The sequence below is a fragment of the Coturnix japonica genome, chromosome 20 (assembly GCF_001577835.2).
Source record: "Coturnix japonica isolate 7356 chromosome 20, Coturnix japonica 2.1, whole genome shotgun sequence".
NCBI classification, from domain to species: domain Eukaryota; kingdom Metazoa; phylum Chordata; class Aves; order Galliformes; family Phasianidae; genus Coturnix; species Coturnix japonica.
The window spans coordinates 120,343-136,099 of NC_029535.1; the positions used below are offsets into that span (position 1 = coordinate 120,343).

Below are 15,757 nucleotides of genomic sequence, written 5' to 3' on the forward strand. Positions count from 1 at the left end.
GGAAACTGACAGTGCACCGGAGGGAGGTTGTGTTGTGGTGAGAAGCCTTCAGAACCAGAAAGGTGGCCAAGCATGTGGGATGGGAAGGAACATTGGGTCTCCTCCCCAGCAGTGTCACATAAGGGCCTTGTCCTGCTCCCACATGCATGTGGTGGCCAGGGGCTGTTGAGTCTGGTGCTGTTCTCCTGGCCGTGGACATGCGTCCATCAAGCAGCTGCTCTGCAGGCCTTGCTTCTTCCAGCTGAGTGCCCAGGAAATGCAGCAGGCCCCATGGGCAGGTAGTGGGACAGTGCTGGATCCTCACCACGAGGCTATGATTAAACACTGCCTTTGTGATGAAGAGGGCAAGGGAGGGGGCTGGCATCCTGTTACAGGTGCATGCTGCTGCTGCTTCCAGCACAGGGTGGCTCAGCTGTGAGTGCCAGGGGCTGTGTCTGGAGTTGCCATGGAAACAGAGGGTTCAGCCGCTGGGGAGATGGAAGTGGTGCTGGCACTGTAGCACTGTGTGTGTGGTGAGCGGGGCCATGGCGGCCTGTCGTGCTGTGCTGGTGACAGCCCAGGTGCTGCTCCAGGAGTTGTCGCAGAGGGCACTGTGGGTGGTGTGTGCACCCACATCTTCCCAGAGGGTCCTGGGGGGGCTGGTGGCAGAAACCCCTGGAGGGTGACTCCCCAGCAGGTTGGGCCTGCTCTGTCAAGGGCTGATGGGTGTCTGTACGCCATGGATGCCTCCTGCCAGCCAGGCTGGGCCGCATGGGATGGAAGGGGCTGGGCTGGACCTGGCTGAGGCTGCTTGTCTGCAGCCTGGGGCAGTGCAGGTCCCCGAGGGAGCTGTTGTTGCCTTTACTCCCTTTGTCTTCATTGCAGCAGTGCCCAGCTGAGCTGAAGGACAAGAACCCCACCAGCCTCAGTCCACAACACCCTCATGGTCCTGCTGCAATGCCAGAGCGCGGCTGTTCTTGGCAGCACGTTGTGCCTGGACGGACTGCAAAAAGTGTGTTCTGTGATTGTGCTGTCCTGGACGCTGGGGGCAGACGAGAGCTCACCTCAGTTCTGCACAGCTTGCATCTGGACCCAACCAGCGTTAGCTGAGCCGTGAGACCTCTGTGCTATTTTGAAAATAATTCTCTACTTGCCAGATCAGGGGAATAGTTTTCCCCATTTCTTGACTCGGATTCTTTCTGCATTGTGTAAACTTTAATCTCTTTGTTAATTGCTTCAGTAGTAAATCATTAATTTCTCACTACGCGGTATTTCCCTGCAGCAGGGTGAGCTCAGCTGCAACCCCAGGCATAGGCAGCCGGGTCCTGCTGCCCGAGCTCACATCTGCCTGCGACAACCTCCAGCTCCGCGTGCATGGTTTTGTGCCCTGACTGCCCTCACTGTGCACTATGACTCTCCTTCCTCTGCTGCGTGACACCAGGAAGAACTGGTATCCCTTTCACTGAGAGCTCTGCCCTTGATGAGACTTTGTGGGTGTGGTGGGGAGAGGCTTAATTTGGTTCCCCCCTGCCTCCACCTTTTCTTTTTCTCCTTTTTTTTTTTTTTTTAACCTCTCCAGCCCTTCCTTTTGTTGTCATTTAATTGTCCAAGTTCCCTGAATGCCTGACACCTGCCTTGGGGGAGAATTCAAGACACATCAAAGCAAGAGGAGCATCTGCAGTCACTAAGTATACATGCTCTGGGAGCTAGAGAGAGATTAAACTGTGAAGAAAAAAAACGGCTAGAGATTGTCCGAGAAGTAAAATGGAAGGGCTTGGGGGAGAGCAACAGAAAACAAGCAGTATTTGCTTACCAGAAGTTGTCTCTCTCATTCCTAAGGGGCCCTGCTGGGGTGATAGATTCCCTCAGGCTGAAACCTGGCTGGGTACTCGGAGGGGCAGCAAGGCTGCTGTATTCTGCAATGGGAACCAAGAGTCTTGGTGTGTCCCTCCAGGACTGTATCTATGCTTGATTTTGTGATTGATACCCCTTCCACCTAGGAAGCCTCCGCTCCTTACTCTGGAAGCTGGGTGCTCACTTTCTCCTGTGCAAGCTTTCCCTCTGCAACTCCCCTGAACTGGGGGGAGCATTTGCAGTAACCTCACTGAATGGGGCCAGTGCTTCTTAGGAAGAGTTGGCATCTGACTGTGTGTAGAAGGTAGAAAAGAGGTGCTAGCAATGAAAAGGGTTAAGTGATGCCATGAACTTGGTGTCCTACCAGGACTCTGCAGGTGCAGCTGGGCAGGGCAGCAGAGGGGCAATCACCCAGCAGTGACTGCTGTGTGGGAAGCCTGCCTGGGTGTAGGCTAAGTTGAACTTTGTCTTTCAGCTGAATGGGGAAAAATAAATAAATAAATGTAAGGCTTTGTATTTTGGGAATAATACAAAACAAGCAGGATGAATCGCAGAATCATCCTCAGCAGTGGCATTGTTTGCAGTCTCAGGACAAGATTAAATCAGTGCCTGGGGAGGTGTCAGCAGCTCAGTCTCTAGCTGGAGCAGCCTGTGGTGTGTAAGCTGCTGGGTGTGTTAAGGTGTGTGGCATGGACCTCTGTAGAGCAGCATTGCTGTGGTGTCTGCCGTGGCCCTCCTGGTGCCTCAGGACAAGCCTGTGGGCCTTTTCTAAAACCTGCATTCAAGGAAGCAATTTTTTTTTTTTAATTTTATTTTTGAGAAAACTATATTAGTAATAATTCATGTTTCACAGAACATCTCCTTCCCACGTGTTAAAATGTAGAATAAGTCATGAACTGGAGATACTCTTAATCGCTTCGGTGAAAATGTTCCATTGGTGAGGGGCTGGGGTCTGTAGCAGAAGGGAAGGTACTTCAAGAGGGCAGACTGGAGACTCACCCACCCATTGTGACTTGGGCTCCTTTAACAAAAGGGCCTTCTGTCTCATGCTGTGCCGATAGCCTGAGCTCATCAAGTCAGCTGTCAATGCAGAGTTAATCGGAGCTCTTGAAAACCTTTCATTTCTTTTAGAATAATTTTAGGTCAAAGCATTTGCAGATACATTGATTCTTCATAGAGCTTAAGATTAATCATGTTTCCATGTGCCAAGTCAAGGAAAAGCTTGTTTTCTCCCTGGCTTTGATGAGTAGTCTGTGCTCCTGAGAGGCTACACCTCTGCTGCAGATACTGGTGGTGGGGACAGCTTAAGGTAACCCAGGAAGCCTATTTTCCTGTCTTTATTTTCCATGGTTAATAGAGCAATTTCCTGCTCCTCTTTCTAACCAGCTGCTAATCTGTCCTCACTCAGAAACAGGCTGAACAGCAGCATGAATTGCAGGTACTGTCAAAAAACTGTTTTCAAGAGCAGTTCTTTCCTCGTGCTCCAAGTCCTGATTATCGTTTCACTTAGAGAACTGCTGCTTTTCTTCCTTTGAACTTACATTACTTTCTTTCCTGCAAAGTAATTTTGTGACGTTTAGGGAAATTTGCCCAACAGTGAGCAGAGCACTCCCCTCTTCTGCCTGCAGGTCTCTGTCCCTGTGGGTCAGCATGTAACAGGAAGAGAAGTGCTGCACTTCCAGGGCTTGTTGCTGATTAAAACTTGACTGAGACTAGGGGTAAGGGCAGAGGTGATCTGTTGAACAGCAAATGAGAGCATGGTGTGGTGAAGGATGGGGACAACCTGGCAGGCTGTGAATCCTACTTTGTTGGCACAGCTGAGAGCTGGTATGCAGTAGAAGGGGAGCAAGTTGTTAGGATTTGCTATGCCTGGCTGTTTCCCCAGTGTTTGTAGCCCTGGAACCTGGGAGAGAGGAGCCAACCTGTAAAGGGTGATGCTGGACAGAGTGCATGGGGAGCTCGTGGTTGGTGTCCTTGGGAGCACAGATCGTGCCATTGGAAGTGCTGGTTCCCAGCTAGCCAGGCTGGCTTCTTGAGATGGAGCAGAGAGATTTGTTTTTCCCTTTCTGAATCCAGCATTAATCAGCTTGTGAAGGCAGCAATTAGACTTGGAGTGGGAGGTAAAATGGGAGGTCAAGCTTGTCTAAAAGCATTGCTCCTTTTCCTCTAGACCTTGGGGTACAACACAGGACTGGGGGCCATGATGTGGGCACATGGTTGGGCATCAGGGAGAGGTGGATGCAGAGCTGGGTGAAGGATATGCATGGTTTTCCAGTCCCACCCCTGCTGCTAAAGCTGCTGCAGCAGAGCCAGGGTGTACAGGCAGGTGGCTGCTGCAGGATGGCTCCTGTGGGATGCTGGTTGCTAGGCAACCTCCAGAGGTGGAGCTTTGCAGGTTCTGAAGCTGTTGCAGGCTGCTTCTGCTCTGCATGCATCCTATCCAGCACACACCGGGAGGTGCTACTGGCTGCCCTGCTCTGCACGGGGAGCTGGGTACCCCAGTGTAGCTAGCTGGGCATTACTACCATAGGATATGGGGTTTCTCAGTCTGAGATTTTTGATGCCCTGGCTGTGGAGATGGGAAGTTGTTTTGATGCTGTGATGGCTTTTTTGTTTGGAGCTTCCACCTACCTCAGTGATTCTGATAGTTTGCACCTAAACAAGGAGAAGATTTGAGAGCTGCAAAGCCTCAGCACCAGCAGCTCAGGCACAGCCCTTTGGTCAGGATGGGAACTGACTGCGAGACACTGGGGGGAGGTGGGAGAGCGCGTCTTCCTTCTGAGACAGTGATGGGTTGAGGGGATGAAACATGAGTGCCCTTGGTCCTCTTTAGGTGGTGGCCGTGTTGAGAAAGGATGTGCAGAGGAAAGGCTGGGCGCTACAGTAGTTCAGATAACCTGTGTAGGCATCAGCAACTGCCCTGTGCAGATGCCAGCACTGCCGGCTGTCTCCCTGAGCACTTGCAAGCTTGTCTGGGTAAGTTACTGCTGTGGGTCTCCTTTCCTTACAGTTTATTCCTAAGCCCAGATGTTTGTAGGACAGTTGGGGAATCCTTTCTTAGAAACAACAGTTGGATTAAATGAGATCCTGAAATGCTGCAAGAAGCAGCTGCCTCCAGGGCTGGAGGAAAGAGAAGTTACTCTGGGCGGTGGCTTAAACTTTTTATTTCAAAGCATCCTGATTCTTCAGCCTGTGACATGGCATTGAAGGATTTTGCATGCTGAATGTTAAGCAACCTACTTTTTCCTTTGTCCTTTTCCCTAGCACTTGTGAGATCCCTGCCCACAGCTGGTACATCTTGCTGGACCTTTGTTGAAAGTGTTGAATGTCCTGGGTGCACCACCGTGTCATAATACCCTCTTATCCCTGCTCCTAGAGTCTCCTCTGAACTCTGCTGACAGTGCAGATGTGTGCTGTGGAAGGTACTTGCTTGCCTGGAAGAGGCACATTCCTGGCTCTGCAGAGCTGCCTGATGTGTCAGAGGAGGCAAACTGTGTAATATTGTATTTTGCAAGAAGCCTTACTAAACTTCCACTCCCAATGCACACTCCTGGAGCAGAGGACAGGATGTAGGCAGCCTGTAGACAGGGATCACATGCAGGGTTTGCTGGTGGTGTGTGTATGTCTACTGGTTCTGGTGTGTGCAGGACTCTGCTGCACCAAGTGTGTCTGCTGTGCTGCTGAGCTGCCAAGCTGTAGGGGGCTGTGCTCCAGTCCAGGTGTGAAGTGAGCTGCAGGGTCCCCATAAAGGTGCAGAACAGAGAGCCCTTGGCTCCATGGCACAGGTGGTCAGTGCCTCAGTCTGTCCTCAGAGCCAGGTGTGGAGCATTGCAAGGTGCGTGCAGCATCCCACCTGCTTTCTGATGGGGGCTCCTGAAAGCGGTTCATTCAGAGCACTGAAGACTGGCTGAACTAGCCAGTGTGTTGCAGCGGGCGTTGAAAGCCACAGTTGCCCCAGGGCCCCTCTGGAAGCCTTTGTGCTGATGCAGCAGTGTGGCCATCTGCATGTGGGAGGGGAACGGGTGCTGGAGAGCCAGTGTATGCCATGAACTGCCCTGCTGCGGAAAACCAGCCACAGGCTGCTCCGATGTTGGGGTGGCACAGCCCTTCCCCCCGGCTCTTGTTCGTGGGCACTGACTCACTGGTCAGAGCAGTCGACAGGACAGCTGTCAGCACCAGCATCCTGCCGAGGGGCTCTGACACCCAGGGAGGGAGCTGGGGTGGCTCCACGGGGTGTAGTGCAGAGGGAGGAAGGCCGCTGTGTAGTGCTTTGCCTTGCAGTGCCTTGCCTTGCAGCGAGTGGGGTTTTTCAGCAGGCTGATGACAGTGAGGCATTTCGACTTTTGCTAACGAGCTGCTGGCGTCAGGGGGAGGGGAGCTGATGCCTGAGGGAAACAGTGAAATCGGAGAGCTCTGAAATAGCATCAGCCCCTGCTGTGGTGGCAGCAGCTGTGTGCCTGTGACGTCACTGCTGCTGTGCTGGCCAAGCTGCAAAAGGTGCTGCAAGGGGTCAGGAGAATGGGGATTGGAGGGGACAATGGGGTCTGTGGGTGCAGGGGAAGATATGCTATGGATACTAGGCAGGCTGTTGGTGGTCTGCACAGTACACAGTGCTGTGACATTCAGGTTGTTAGTGATGACACATGGTGTGCCGTGGCTGTGGGGATGGTGTCACATGCCAACAGTCAGCATGGGCTGAATGGCCATGGGGCAAGCTCTGCTTGTCACCACTACCAGAAGCCTCATGGGGTGCAGGAGAAACATGGGAGTAAGGGATTCGCCAACAGCAGAGCAGCTGCAGGGATGCTTGTCTAGCAGTGGGCTGTACATGGGCTGGGCACTTGTCCTGTCCCAAACTGTAGGTCTGAGTCCTGGGTGGAAGCCAACCCCATCCTGGGCTAAGTTAGGTGGCCTTATGAGAGGGAGGGAAGCAAACTGCAACATGGGATGTGGCAGAAGCATCACAAGTTTCAATCTGTGCCCAGTTTTTCAGTTTGCTGTTAGATGTCTCAAGTAGCTCCTTAATCTGGAGAAATGCGTGGTAGTTTTGCAGAGCTGAATCCTGCTCTCTCCTGAACCACCACCTGAGAGAACTTCATTTACATGCTGATGGGGCTGTGTGAAAAGTATTTCTTGACTTCCCAACCTGTCCACCCAGAAGTGTTACAGCAGTTTATTCCTGAACTTACATATTCAGCTGGGAGGTGTCACTTGAAAGGATGGGAAGCTGGTGGCTGAAACCTGATTTTAAAATGACTTAGGTCTTGAAAAACAGCTGTTTGCTGCTGTGTGTGGGTGGGAGCTGGACAGCAGGAAGGAGAAAATGATGCTTTTGCATGCAGACAGACTTGGGCACAGAGCAATGTGGTCCCACCGGCCTGGTGGTGGACATACTGCTGGACAGGTGAGCTGCTGAGCTTTCCTGAGGCACAGGGAAAATGATGCAGGTCACAGCATTCTTTCCTGAGGTTTCTGATGCCAGAAGGACTGTGTGTTGTTTTTGTTATCTTTAAAAGCAAAGCAGAGTCTGCCAGGTGGCAGAAGAGAGGCTGTGGAACATGGCCAAGCTGCCATTGTGCCATTAACTCGAGGCTGTTGTGCTGTGTATTCCTGCTCTCTCTTTGTGAACTTAGTGACTTCTTCACTTTTTGCCCTAACTCTGTCATTATTCGTGTTTGACCCATGTCCTGTGTGGCATGATGCCACTGATTTCACATCATGAGGGAGCTGACCCAGGCTTTCTGAGGACAGCTTGGTGAAATATGTATGGACTGTTTTATTGGCACTGGAACTGGGGTTTGGTTGTTATGGGAGGCTGCTGCCCGTCTCCAGAAGACAATGCCATTGGAGGGGTGGTGTGGTTTGTGTAGGGGAGGCGCTTTTCTGTCTGTAAGATGTGTTGGGAAAGCACAGCTTTGTGTTCCAGGGTCAAATGTCTGCACTGCAAACACATGACAAGTAAGCAGATATCCAGGCTCTTCACAACAACTGACATAATATAATACATAATTGCCCAAATACAGTTTCAATACATGTCAATGAAGTCTAATCTCACTGCATGAGAGCAGCTTACCAGCCTCATTCCAACAGGCTGAGAGCCCTTAGTCTGGAGTGGGCCAGCTTCCCCATAGCTGGTCTGCATGGAGGGCCTTGTGCTCATCTCACTAAGGCAGACACAAAGCTTGTAGAGATTTTGCAGAATCATCTCTTCCTCCTGTTCTTACCCTCGTATTTTTCCTACTTGATCCAGAGCATATCTCAGCAGCTCTAGCCTTGGCCATCATGTGGCCTGTGGATGAAAAGCTACTGTCTGCTGCTCACCACAGTGCTCGGCAGCTTCTTCAGCCCCAGATTTGACATATTTTTACCAGCTCAACATCTTCATTGTTCCGAGGAACTCAGGATCAGGTTAGCAGTTGCAGAGCACGCCACCTGAACAACCCAAGCTTGCCAGGCTATCTTCAGTGTTAGAAAGCAATCATTTCTCCTGCCTACATGTCTGCAATGGTTGCCAAAGCATCATGCTGATTTAAAACAACCGGGCAGACGGGCTTCTGCCTATCATCAGAGGGGGAATGTTCCAGGCAACCTTGATGAGACCTTCCTGCCTTCCATCACCAGCCAAGCTTTGAGGTAGACCTGTTAACTGCTAGTGGGGCAGAAGTTGCAGGAAAACCATCCTTGTAGTTACACTAGGATCATTCTCTTGTGGTTAGTTTGTGGTAACTGCCTGTAGAGCCAGGTTCGTGCCTTTATTTCTCTTTGCTACCTAGAGATAGGAGCTGTGGTAGTAGGGCCTGGTCCTCCTGACTTCTTGTTGTGGTGGGCCAGCATTGGTCTGATGAACAGGACAAGACAGCAGAGCTCCATTTGGACAGTGTGAGGTTGCTCAATATTTGAAGTGAAAAGTGTATTGTCCATCATATTTGCAGTGTGTGCTGCTCTGTAGGGCAGAAGAGCATCATGCTGTGTTGTTCTGACATCTCCTTTTGAAAATGCTCTTGGCAAAGGGGTGGGAGGGAGCAGGTCTCGGAGGTGATGGGGAAAGGGTGGGTTACAGGCACTATATCTATGAGACTACATGTTCATGCTATGGTGGGAATGGATGCATGGTATAAGGCTAGTGGGTGGATGAAGGGGAGATGTCTGCACCTTATGGTTCCAGTGAGGACTGGATAGTAGTGGCAGGTGGTGGGTGAGTCTTCAGGTTCCCCATTGCTATGTCTCTTCTGCAGTAACTGAGTCCTGCCATGCAGGGTGGCTGCAGGATGCAATGGCCATGGGACACAGTGGCTTTTCATCCTGCCTGTTGTGTGTAACCTAAGGTACTTGCTCTTACTTGTTACTGAGTTAGGTAACAGGGAGTTGGAGAATGCTCATGGTGCTAAGCAAAGTGCCTTACAGTAAAGGGGGAACATCAGAAGACTGTGATTGTCTGGGGGAACTTGGATGCTAGAACATCCATCTTGGTGACTGAACTGAAGGAGGGACAGAAAATAGTGAGAAACAGAGGACTTGAGACAAGTGTGGTGTATATAAAGGGTCTTAGAAAGCTCCTAGCATAACTGTTCTGCATGTGTGGTTACACACCAGACAGTACCTCTCAGTGCTGCAATAGCAGAGCCTTTCTATCCTGACTAGTGGAGAATCTGCAAGCAATAAGGAAGACTGAAAAATGCGGTCTGTCCAGCTAAGAACAGAACGGCATCTGAAGCAGACTCTCACTCTGTGGCTTTGTGGAAGGAGGCTTGGGTGAGACATGGGAGATACCTTTGTAATGTGCAGAGGATGAAGCTTTGAAGCAGGCTGATGTGCAGGGAGAAGGACTGAAGGACACTATTAAAGGCTTGTCAGATTGGTGTAGACGGACCAGCTCCATGAGTTGAGCTGAATGGGATTAAATGTCCACTTCAAGCATCTCTTTGCTGCAGTGTTTGTGCTGCTGCTGAAAGGATGTGGTGACTTCCCTGGGGCTGGCAGAGGAGGCAGCACGAGGCCTGGAGCAGAGCTGAAGTGAGCAGGGCTGGGGGGAGCGAGCGCAGGCGGCTGCAGAGATCAGAGCTTCCACGTCAGCGACATCTGGAGCCTCACCTCTGTGAGTCAGCGGTTTGGGTGCTGATGAGTCACAGTGGTGCTGCAAGACAGCCATGGGCTGGTACAGGGCTGGAATCAATTGTCTGGAAGAAGGGCATCTTGAGATGAGGAAGACAAGATGTTTTCGCATTTTTTCAGCAAGCCTGGCTGTGAGGTATGTCAGCACTGAGCAACTCAGCCCTCTCCTGCTCCATGCTGTGGCACCTCAATGTGCTGGAGCTCGTATCTGGTTGCTGGCATTCCAGCCTGAGAGCACAGCTCCCTGCTTGGCTGCACCTGCCAGCACGTGGCTGTGGTCACATGCATCCCCTGCCCTTCCGCATCCCTAGTGTGGAAGATGCAGTTGTGTCCTTCCTCATGGGGTGTATGCTGGGATACTGCTAATCCCCAAAACTGGGATCCTGGAATCTGCACTGAGTGCACACGTTCTGGAATTCACATTACAAGTTGATCCTGGGATGTAGGAACTGGCGGCTGTGAGCTGCCCTGTTCTGAGGTGATTGAAATGGTGAGATTGGACAGAATGGATTTGAAAACCAAGAGAAGGAAATCCCATACTGTACCAGGGGTGGAAAAGGAGGTGGCGTTCCTGTCTTTACAGGCAGGCCCTGCTAGAAGCAGCCTCTCCTGCTGGAGTTTCTCCTGCTTGTCTGCAGCATGCAGATGATCTTTGAGTGTGTGTGGACATCCCTGTAAATGCGTTGAGGTATTCAGGGCCAGTTCAAGGATGGCTCACAAGTGCCATTTTCATGCTTCAAGAAAATTACTCAGAATTTTTCTGCATCCCTTCCGGGCTCAGATAACCTCAAAGTGAAATCTGAATCTCCAGAACTGCCACAAACCCATTCCTTTGAGAAGGCTCAGCCCTGCAGTCCAGTCCTGTTGGTCAGAGCCTCAAGTACCACGTCCTCAGTACATGTGAGTCCAAGTTAGTGATAACCAGCATGAGATTTCTTTATGGACACCTGAGGGATCTTTACAGACAAGGTGCAGATGTCCTGCAGCAGGCTGAAGTCTGGTGGCAGTGCTTTGTAAGTTGTTGGGGGATTTTCCATTTGCATCCAGTTTAAGATTCTGTAGTGTCTGGGCCCTCTCAAAAGTCAAAGAAGAGATTCTCCCTAGCTCTGTGGCAGATGGCTGGAGAGATGAATGCTGCTTACAAATATGCAGAAGCATTTTGTTAGCTTGGTAGACTTGGAGTGACATAAGGAAGGTGGTTCAACTCCATAAGCCTCGTCTTCCATCTCTGGAAGTTGAATTTTGTCCCTTCCCATGCCACGTTGCCCAGGCTCCTGGTTACTATTTCTGGCTGCTGCTCAGTCCTGTGACTTGTTCAAGTTGCTGACACCTTGTTGGTCCTGCTTTCACATAATCCATTAAATGGCTTTGAGCATGGAAATTTCCAAGTCACACTTTTTTTTCCCCACAGCCGCTGTAATTCATCCCAGCAACACGTATATTTTGGGACTCCAGAATACAAGCAAGCACTGCAGTGCTGGTCACTGGGGGCATGCTGGGGGCCAGCATTATGGTGGCTTTGGGAATCAGGCCTGAATTCCTGGCGGTCACTGTGTTTGACTGTGTGGCTATGGCACTGCATTTATGTGCCTTTGTTTTCTGTCCTGAATATAAAGCAGAGATGGAAAGCAGCACAGGCAGAGCTAATTGCTCCTGAAAGTCAAATGAGGGGTGGATGAAGGGTATAAAAAGGGAGAGGGTGGAGGTATATCTGTTCCTGAAAACCAGCTATTCCATGTAAGAATGCTTCTTGACTTGTGCAGGGCTGGGCTTGCCTCTAAAGGTAGAATCCTTATCCCCTGGGGAAGCAATGGGGAACAGATGAGAGTGCTGAGCAGGTCCTGTCTCCAGTCCAAAGAGCTGCTACTCTGCTCCTACTCCCTGTGTTTGGAACCTGGGCTGGGGCTCTCCCAGTGCTCTGAGCTGTCCTTTCTGGGGCTAGGAAAGGAGGGCTGGTAGCCCTTGTGTTGTCACCTCCAAGGCACTCTGTGCTAAGCCTAACTAAACCCTGGTCTAGTGAAGTGGGGTCTCAGCTGTTGGCCCCACACGTGCTCCCCCCAGCAGGTACCCGGAATCCAGCTATCAGATCTCCTGGGGAACTTTGTGTCAGGTCTGGTCTTTGAGGATCCCAGGCACTGGGACACCATCTAAGATAATGAAGAAGTGAGTGAGTGTGGTACAAGGGGGTTCCCCAGGCCAGTGGGAACTGCTCAGTGTTTTGGGGAGCAGAGGCTGGAGGGCTGAGAAGATTGGAGGGGGATGATTGTCCTTGCAGCCTCAGGCTGGTATAGGTGCCTGTCATCTTGCAACTGCTACAAAGCACAAACTCAGCACAGGGCAGATTGTGCATTGCCATCAGGCCAGCCAGAAATACAGTCATTACTTGGGATTCAGTTTGGGCTGCTTGGTGACCTGGTTGTGCACAGATCTGTCACTAATGACCCTAGCCCTGGGGCCCTTGTGCTGTATTGTCCTGTGTACCTGGGGGCACAGTGAGCATGTCTGGCATTTGCTGGGTGGCAGAAGGCAGGCTGGAGCCCAGACCCTGCTGCAGGGCACCATGATGGTGTGTATGAAGGGTGGCGTGGGTTGGGTCACACTCCAGGGCAGTGGTACAAAGGAATAGGACTGAGGTGCAAGCCCCTCAGCACCAGCTGTTTTTCTGAGCAGCCCTATGTGCCCTGAGGCCCTGCAGTGTCCCCTGATGTCCCCTTTGCAGGTCAGAGCAGGTAAGGTGCAGGAAGCATGTGTGCTGCTCTGTTACCCACCTTGCTGCAATCCCAAGCTGCCTTTCCTTTTCTCTCTCCACACTCCATTCAATTGTCTGTTCTGTTCTTTAACATGTTTGTCTTTCATCTTTGATAACTGCCTGCAAGGCTTGAACATCTCCGAGACCTCAGAGCCATCCTTGCTTTGGAAGGAGGCCAAATCTGCTAAAAGGTCATTTCTTCTGTGCCTGGGCACATTCACAGATTGTGAGGCCCCTTTGCTGCAGCAACCTGGGAAGCTTGGGATGATATTTCCTTGTTCTTAAGCAAGCGTTCCTCCTTTTTTTTTTTTGCATGTCCACTCCTCATTTGAGCAGTGGGTCTATACCGGTGGCCAGGCTGCAGCTGCTACTCCTGCCCTTCTCTCAGGCCCTTCAGCATCACAGCTGGCTCTACTCTGGCCTTCCTGAGAGCCTGATTGGGACTCACCAAGTGCTAATAGGTGGGGAGATCATGTTTTGCATGCTTGTCTTTTATCATTGAGGCTTATTTGGTGGTGCTCTGGGATTTTTAGAGTCCTAACCCTACTTTGATCTGTTCTCAGCAGTGGGGGCATGGTTCGTATTCTCAGTCCATTTGCTGGCTCAGGTGTTTGCTGGCTCAGGTGTTTGTGCACTAGAAGGGATGCTGTTGCTCACTCCTGTTGGAACAATGTCTTGTTGCAGGGCTCCCTCTCACCTTCCCCTTTGAGGAGCTCAGTGTTAAGCCCAGGGAGGACAGGCTGTCAGAGCACTGAGCTGCCTTTTCCTCATGGGTCTGGCCACGAGTGCCCAGGATATCCTGTAGTCACCACCAGGAGCCAGGGAATAGAGTGTTCCCCTGAGAGCGGGCTGGCAGGACCTTTACCTTTTGCAGAGTAAGGGGCTGCAGTCACCCTGGCCTTCCTAGGGCAATCCTTACCAATGAGAGCATTAGGGGGATTTGGGTGTCTCTCCTGTAAGGTTTGCCATGTCTTAGTGCTAGTCCTGCATGTCCAGCCTGACATGTGCAATGGGTTGCTGGGCACTACAGGTCCCTCTCTGCCTGGCACCTCTGGGGTCAGGCACCTCCCTGTCCCTGCTGGAGGGCACTGTTTCTTGCCAGGAACTGAGGTAATTTTGCTGTTTTTTCCAGGTTGCCCTGGAGAGCTGGCACAGGGGCATTAAGGGTGGATCAGATGGTGAAGGCATTACACAGTATTGCCTGGCCTGCACCAAACCACTCGGTGTCCCAAGGTGTGGGTCCAGGGCAGTGGCACAGTGCTGGCACAGCTCTCTGCTGTGGGCAGCACTGCTAATGGCCAGGCAGTTCAGCTGTTGTATTGGGTGGTGTGCGTGACACAATAAATTAGGTCCTTCCAATCATGTGTCAAGTCCTGTATGAGCCGTGGTTATGGTCTCATTGTCCTTGTCTGTGCCATCTCCTCTTTTCCTCCTCCTCCTGTCTGTGTTTTGTTTCCTCTCAGTTCTGACCTGACTTGTCCCCCTGCTTTCTGTGCTTTCCCTTCCCTGTTCCTTCTTACCTGCAGTCCCACTGTGCACCTGGTCCCACAGTTGGTACTGGGGCTCTGCAACCACAGCAGGCATTGGAGGAGGATTCTGGCTCTGTGTCTTGAGGAGCCTGAATCCTTTGTGCCCTCCACATTTCCCCTTTATTTGGGAGCTCTGAGGTGGCTGCTGTCCCATGACTTCACCACCGTATGCTTGGAGGTGAGTGACACCAGATCAGGCTGGGTTGGGAAACATGTCCTGCTAGCTGAGCTGCTTAGCTGTGACAGAAGGCTCCTTCCTGCTGGGTTGGCAGGGGCAGGGATCACATTCTCAAGTGCATATGCTGCCAGGGAAAGGCCAGGTCAGCTTTCACAGCCTCTCCAGGCAGTGCAGTGAGGTACCCACAGGACTGTGGGGCTGATGTGTACACATTTCCAAGGGGCCTAGGGAAGATGCTCACTCATCTGATGTGTGCCTGAAATTGTGGACTTGCTATTCAGAGAAGTGTGGGAAGAGGTCCACGCTCTGTCCTAACATCTCCTGCTGGATGAGAAGCTCGGAGTGGTTCCTACTTCCTTCAGCATGGCTGTAAGCATGCTCTTGCCACCTGTATGGCATTGAAGCCCCAGTGGCTTTTCAGAATCCTCTATGCACATTGCATCTGGTGTCCATCCTGCAGCAGGCCCTGTAGCTCTCTTTGAGACCCTCATGTGTGTACATGGCACCTACTGTGCTCTTTAACTGCAGACTTCGGTATTTGATTTGGGCTAGGTCCACCTGTCCTTCTGGCCAGGTCACCTGAGCAGCATTACCTGCTTTGGGCAGTAAGTCCCTGTTGTCTGTGATGTCCTCTACTGATGGCAGGGTGGAGGAGACCCTGCGCAACGTAGCTCTGATCAACACAGGAAGGCATGACAGAGCAGGGTAGCAACTGCTTGGATGTGAAGCCATGCTGCGCTGGTAGACCTGGTGTCTGCTTCCAGCCAACCTGCCAGCATATCCTGTGCAAACCTGGGCAGGGAGCTTGTGGGACCCACTGCAGGGCCATGCTGTGGTCCTGATCAGAGAGTGAAGAGATGATTTCCATCACCAGGAATGTTTTTGGCAAAAAATGAGCTCCTTTTTCACGGGTCTTTTCAGGCAAGATAAAAGATGTTTGTACTGTGTCCTCCACACAATACAGATATCCACATGTGTGTCGTGGCATTATGGTTGTTTTGGCACAAATAGAATGGTGCTGATTCAGGGCAGAGGATATACTGCAGGCAGATATTGTCACCTGCACCTTTTTAGCCTATCAAAACCATGTGGCATATTCTTCCCTTCAGAAGGCTTCACTGTCACCTGAGTGAGTGGTTGCTTGATCTACCAGCATCAGCCTGGCTTATCCTTAGGGCTGCAGCCTGGTCCCTGGCTGGGGACAGGTAGTTCTAAGGAAGGAGTGTGTGGTCCTGACAGTAGAGAGCTGTGAGTATCACACAGTGGGCAGTCCGTGGAGCTCCTGCTGATGGGCAGCTGGGCAGTCAGTCCTGAGAGGGGGTTTCTCCCTCTGCCTTTGGGTGGTGTGTGCTCCCT

The 15,757-nt window shown here is 51.6% G+C and overlaps 1 protein-coding gene across 16 annotated transcripts in view; it reads left to right on the forward strand.

The window, feature by feature from the left end:
- Nucleotides 1-15,757, forward strand: part of EPB41L1 (erythrocyte membrane protein band 4.1 like 1) — a 66,949-nt gene that overhangs the window by 12,690 nt on the left and 38,502 nt on the right. The window contains exon 1 of one of the 16 annotated variants that reach the window (XM_032448610.1): nucleotides 4,696-4,809. The exons of the other annotated variants lie outside the window; for them this stretch is intronic. The gene's annotated coding sequence lies outside the window, so the exon portion shown is untranslated. Of the gene's footprint in view, nucleotides 1-4,695; nucleotides 4,810-15,757 lie in introns of those variants that run through there. 16 annotated transcript variants of the gene reach the window in all.